At 34.4% G+C, this 6,828-nt stretch overlaps 1 long non-coding RNA gene across 2 annotated transcripts; it reads right to left on the minus strand.

Annotated features, from left to right (window-relative positions):
• Positions 1-40: 40 nt before the first annotated feature.
• Positions 41-4,768, minus strand: LOC106766959. Of its 2 annotated transcripts, none has more exons than XR_001376119.2 (4): positions 4,413-4,768; positions 2,550-2,669; positions 2,353-2,446; positions 41-150 (listed from the first exon to the last, which is right to left on the minus strand). It is a non-coding gene; the product is annotated as an uncharacterized LOC106766959 (long non-coding RNA). The 2 variants fall into 2 exon arrangements; XR_001376120.2 differs by having other exon boundaries at positions 2,353-2,477.
• Positions 4,769-6,828: the final 2,060 nt, after the last annotated feature.

Below are 6,828 nucleotides of genomic sequence, written 5' to 3' on the forward strand. Positions count from 1 at the left end.
TGAAAAAAGAGTACAAAATTGAATGTTGTTAAAAAGTTTACTTACAATGGTCTTGCGAGACCTCTCATCAACATATTCCCCAGTCCCCTTGCGAATATGAGTCTGTGTAAAGACCTCATCAATATGAACAGCCCGTCCAAGCGCCGCTGCCTGTAATATTTTAAAACATACGAATGACACATATTAATTTCAAAGTATATGATGTTATTGAGTTATTGATAAGAAAAGAATCAAGATTTTTACCATACGAATCGCATGTTCATGTATGGTAATGGATCCTCCAATATTAGACACTAAGAAAGTTTGATGTTTTAAGGATATTTCTTTAGGATAGACCCTAAATGTGTCAAACCCATATGCACGGTTCTTTTGTCAAGTAATATTAAGACCTTATCTTCCTTGTTGTGGTATATATAAACTGGCTTTGTCCTTAAGTAAACCATTACAACAAAAACTTCATTGGGGACCTAAACAAATGTGTGATGCACAAAGTAAACCATTACAACAAAAACTTCATTGGGGACCAATCTATCTTCTTCCATAACTTCATATTGACTACATATATGGTCAAATTATAGTATAAATGGGTGCAAATCTCAATGGATTTTGTATAGTTGAAAAGCTTAAACTTCACTATCTAAAATAATCAAAATAACGGGGTCAATATCAAGTCTAAAATAATATAAATACTGCTGGGCTATCTAAAATCACTAACATGGTGAATTCTATAATCGAAAGTTAGATTTTAGTAGAAGTTGCGCAAAAACAATTGTTCATGCAACTCAAGGGGTGGTAGTTAGGTNAAGTTCTCCCACCAGAAACGATTCCGGGATTCAAACCTGTGACATGGTAAAAGAAAACATTTTATTTGCATTTGAAGATATCATATTCTCCGGAGTTGANTGCTGGATGTTCCCAATTCAGATAAATATCCAATAGAAAAGAAAATAACCATGTAGCTATCAGATTGTCTGGATTAATATAGTCTTATAACTCTAGTTACAAATAAACTAGTCATCCAAAAGCTCTCGTCCTACACCCATATCCTTTAAGACAAAATGAAAATTAATAAATTTATTAATTATCCACCATAGAAGTTATTTGAGCTTCTAATATCAAAATTGGACTTATTAGTATATTTTGTACCATTATGGAACATTAAATATGCTACAAAATCTACTTCAGTTCCATATAATACCGAGACTTCAAAATCCAGTTTGATTAAATTTTAAAAATTCTCTAAAGCATTAAACCCAATGATTTGCAAATACTTTTATTTAGGAGCATTCACTTCTAGAGACCACGCAACTGACCTCCTCCTTGTCATATCGACATCAACTTTTCTCTCAATGTGGTTCTAAATATGATAGACACTGTACATATCATGGCCAACTCTCCAAACAGCTTAAGCTAACAAATGGTTTGTGATTAAATTTACATCTAACACATTCCCATAAAAAACCACTGGACTTGTAGCATGTTCTGTTAGGTTTCTTGGAACAAGAAACCCAGAACTCACACCGAAAGACACCTTGCACACACTCTCTGACACAGAAAAGCACTGTATAGTCTGTATTATTATTCTTGGTGACAAAGAACACAGTTCGTAAGCTTCCAAGGGAGCTTTCTCCCACCAAACAGGATGCAATAGTCTTGTCAACTAAGATACAACAAAACATGTCTGTCCCTAGACAGTCCCTCTCCTTTATAAAGCTAACCCCTACCAAAAACAGACAACAACCAACCTCCTAACGGCCCCCATAACCCCCTTAACATCTATGTCTTATTTTTTTTTTTTTATTCCTTTCCTTCTTTCATAAACTCTCAAAGTCCTATCATGTTCAATACAAAGACCAGCTCCACCATGTGCAAATATTCAACTTAAGAACGGGAGTGACAAATATTGAACTCTTAAATTAATCATAAAATCTCTAATACCACCTGTTCAGGCTTGGGGAACCAAATTGCTAGAAAGACTTGGCCCACCTTTTTCATGTACTTTCCAAATTGCTAGAAATGCTTTGCTCTCTTTTTCATAGAGTGAAGCCACAGTAAAACTGCCTCCTAGCAGGCAGAGGTTCGACACTGACTAGAGATGTGGCCTAAGTAATGCTTTATAATGTATTATGGGAAAACTTGACCTTCTAAACTGATTTTGCAGCATTGAGTTAAATTTTAAGTTCGAATGCTAAGAACTATTATTATAAAAAAAATTTAAGATCATTACAAGCTAGCAAGTAGCACGTTCTTTTATTTTATAAGCTCAGATTGAGCTTTCTTTTTCATTATATTGAATCAATGGTTAGGATAACTGCAAAGAGGATGAAACAACTAAAAGAAATTTATATATACCAGATTTACAGAGCGAGGAATCCGCAAAAATGCATTGGTAGTAAATCCTGTGTCCTGACGGTAGGTTGAGTTGTACCATATACCGACATTATATCTATTATCATTTGAATTTAGAAAATCAAAAGCTGCCAAAACAATAAAAATAAGTATTGCCTTCCACAAATTGCATGAATTTAAACACAATGATAGTTAAGTACCTCAAACTATCTCATTGACTTGTCCCTCTGAGTTACCTCTTTGATAACCTTTATACAGCTCACTGTTGATATCAGTAGAACTATTACGCCATAAATTTTTAGCCATAGCACATTTAATCTCTAGATTCAGGGAAAACAAATTCAATTAGTAAATATACTCTACATGTCAGATGCAGGCCCTAGTCAAGTCTAGAGAGAAATAAGATTGTGTATATAAAGCACAAGTTTACTCCATGAAAAAATATTCAAATTCTGGGTGCATTTATTTGGCAAAACTGACCATATAATTATTACCATTGTGCAACTGTTTCAAATGCATCATGAAGGTTGCAATTATTGTTTTATACTGAACTTTAAACATTTATATTACACCATTGATGAAGGTTGCAATTTCTGCAAACAAATGACTTACACAAGTTAAATTAACTCTAAACACCTAACATTTTTCATCAATTATGAGAACTTGTGTAGGAGATGAAGTACATAAGTTAACTTTAACTCGTACAAGACACTCGATTCATTTGATCTTATTTTCTTCTCTTATAATTCTTTGGGGAAATTAATCAAACAGGACTTGAGTTAGGATAAAACAAAGAGAAGTGTGATAAATTCTACAAGAGTAAGAGGGATAGAGAGGGAAGTTGCTAGATTCACTTCCAAAAACATGGTTCCAGCAACATCAAATCAAAAACAGCAGAACAGCAATTCCGAAATAATTGAAAAAATGTAACCCCCACTTAAAATAGATGATGATTCAAGTTGGTTCATTCATGAAATGCAGGTTAACAAGTTNAAGCATCACACACTNTGCATCACGATTTCGTAACAAACAAGGTGTTCATAACATCATAACTTCAGGATGAGAATTAGAATTCAGCTATAATAATCTATCATGACATCGTCGAACGAAAGCGGGTGAGAAAAAACAACCAACACACAAAGCAAAAAAAAGAAAGAATGCCAAATCATCATGGTTAGGCGAAAATGAATCAAATATAAATCACCTTTCCTAGTTAAAAGAAAAAAACAGAGAAGGGTAAAAGGAACCCAACTCACCAAACACAAGCAAAATCAAACGCAACAGTCATCAATTTTGACAACTTGAATAAACATACATATACTAAGAAAACCAACGATATAGTTTCTTTGACAAAAAATAAAAGCAAAACAAGAATGTATTTGACTTCTAATTCAATCAAATTGCCTCACTTCAAAGAGTGGCAATCTAATTCCAAGAAGTAACAATCCATCACTACAGCACAGTGCAGAAGAAAGCAACAACATTTTAGATCACAAGAGAGGCACGAAAGATGAAATAAAAGGGGAAAACAAAAATTGGGTATTCTACGCACTGCAAGTTTATGGCTCCACACTTTTGCAAAGTTGCAGATTTGAAACAGACACCCATCAGAGGAGGGAACTTTTTTGTGCTAAAATTGAGTGAAAGTGAAAGTTGGGAATGAAGAAGATGTAGAAATTAGTGTTCTACAAAAAATCATATCTAATCCCACCTACTTTATTTGACTCTCTGTGTGTGTCTTGTTTTGGACCGTGCGCATCCAATGCTCTTGATTTGACTCATATGCATCGTCGTGCAAAGGTTAACTTCGCCACCAAATTTTCACAACTCATATAGGAAGATGAGTTACCAGCGGTGAGTAAAGGCCAATAACAATATACTGACACGTCTTATTTCCAACAAAAGAGCGAAGAACACGTAGAAGGCAAAGCCCAGAGATAAAAACACAGCACAAGCAACACCTTCAGAAATATTTTCCACAATGAATAACAAAGAAAAAAACTTTGCAGAAAAAGATGCTAGTTCATTTGTCTAATGGCATTTGAACAGCATAACACACTCACCTTCACAACGTCTCCAACCTGCAACCACTCGATGTTGATACTCACCCTCGACACCACCACCCCTCAACGCAGCAACCACTCGAACCCTAGCCCAAGACTCCCAAACCAGAACACACCGTGAAGGAACCCTATTCCAAAACCATCGTGAAGGAACCCTATCCGAGAAAGTGAGGGAGGGTGAAGAAAAGGCGGGACGTGAAAAGGGAGGGAAGTGTCTGAAGAAAACGACGAACTCAACGAAGGGTTTTCGAAAGTGAAATTGGGAACGAAAACCCCAACTGAGATTTTAAATCAGGGAGGAACTTATCGACGGCTCAAAACCTTCGGTAAGCATATCATTATCCACGACCTCAAAGCCTTCGGTAAAATGTTGAAGAAGGAATGAATGAAAATATCGTATTTTATTTCCTATGAATTGTTTAACATTAACTTTTATTGTTTTAATTTTAAAATAATAATTTTTTTAAGAACTTTTATTCCATGTGAATTTTCACGTACAATGCTTATATTTCTTTAACTAGAAACAAAAATTTATAATTTTACCGTATAAGACATAAAAACTTAAGATAATGAATTCTTTATTAAATATTATCAAATATTTAATAAAAAAATATATGTAAAGAAGAAACTTATTTATATATATTATTATTTTTAGGAAAAAAAAAACAAATTAGACAATCACAAATAAAATGTACTTATAAAAAATATTCAAAAAATGTATATTACGTCATTGTCCAAGATTTGAGTTTTATGTTTATCTCTTTTAGTTGTATTCTTTTATAATAATAGAGAAAAATCTTAATATCATCGTGTGGTGGTCCGTGGTTCTCCGGACGCCCTTGTTCCTGAGGAATAACCATGCGTTGACTTCTCATAAAGAATTAGAGTACGGTCCCCATGATGAATTCTCGGAGACCGATCACGAATCCTCCTCGGAGACCGATCACGAATCCTTAAAAATCGATCACGAACCCTCGGAAACCGATTACGATGAACATTCGGGGATAGTTCGTCGCTCCAACTCCAAAGCGTGTCCTCACTAGAAGGACCCAGCTCCTCAAGCCAAGGAGGCGATTGCAGCTCGCTGACTTTTTTAGCCTTACTATCACTATCACGTATGCTAGAAGTTATCTTTTTGGATTCTTTCACAGCGTCATCGCGTCTTCCTTGTCTAAAATAACGAATCATCCGGCGACAAAAGAATTTCAGCATTTTAATATCAGACTCCAATTCTCTGTCCATTGTGTTCAGAAAGAGAAGAGATGAAAACTGTGCAAGCAAGGACGCTGGAAGAGTATTGTGTTCAGAGAGTGAGAAAGAGAAGAGATGAAAACTTGCGCGGGAAGAGTTTATTATTGTTGTTATTAGTTAAGAATAAGTTGAAAGTTGTTTTCTATTTTTAAGAGTGGTTTCTATTTTCACATGCAATGCTTATATAATTATACGTTATTTGGGAAGAAGGAATGAATGAAAATATCGTATTTTATTCCCTGTGAATGGTTTAACATTAACTTTTATTGTTTTAATTTTAAAATAATAATTTTTTTAAGAACTTTTATTCCATGTGAATTTTCATGTACAATGCTTATATAATCGTACAATGCATATATAATTGTACCTTTCTTTAACTAGAAACAAAAATTTATAATTTTACTGTATAAGACATAAAAACTTAAGATAATGAATTCTTTATTAAATATTATCAAATATTTAATAAAAAAATATATGTAAAGAAGAAACTTATTTATATATATTATGATTTTTAGAAAAAAAAAAACAAATTAGACAATGACAAATAAAGTGTACTTATAAAAAATATTAAAAAAATGTATATTAAGTCATTGTCCAAGATTTGAGTTTTATGTTTATTTCTTTTAGTTGTATTCTTTTATAATAATAGAGAAAAATCTTATTATCATCGTGTGGTGGTCCGTGGTTCTCCGGACGCCCTTGTTCATGAGGAATAACCATGCGCTGACTTCTCATAAAGAATCAGAGTACGGTTCCATGATCAATTCTCGGAGATCGATCACGAATCCTCGGAGACCGATCATGAATCCTCAGAAACCGATCACAAACCCTCGAAAACCGATTACGATGAACATTCGGGGATAGCTCGTCGCTCTAACTCCAAAGGGTGTCCTCACTAGAAGGACCCAGCTCCTCAAGCCAAGGAGGCAATTGCAGCTCGCTGACTTTTTTAGCCTTACTATCACATATGCTAGAAGTTATCTTTTTGGATTCTTTCACAGCGTCATCGCGTCTTCCTTGTCTAAAATAACGAACCGTGCGGCGACAAAAGAATTTCAGCATTTTAATATCAGACTCCAATTCTCTATCCATTGTGTTCAGAAAGAGAAGAGATAAAAACTTTGCAAGCAAGGACGCTGGAAGAGTATTGTGTTCAGAGAGTGAG

The sequence above is a fragment of the Vigna radiata genome, chromosome 1, assembly GCF_000741045.1.
Source record: "Vigna radiata var. radiata cultivar VC1973A chromosome 1, Vradiata_ver6, whole genome shotgun sequence".
NCBI lineage: Eukaryota > Viridiplantae > Streptophyta > Magnoliopsida > Fabales > Fabaceae > Vigna > Vigna radiata.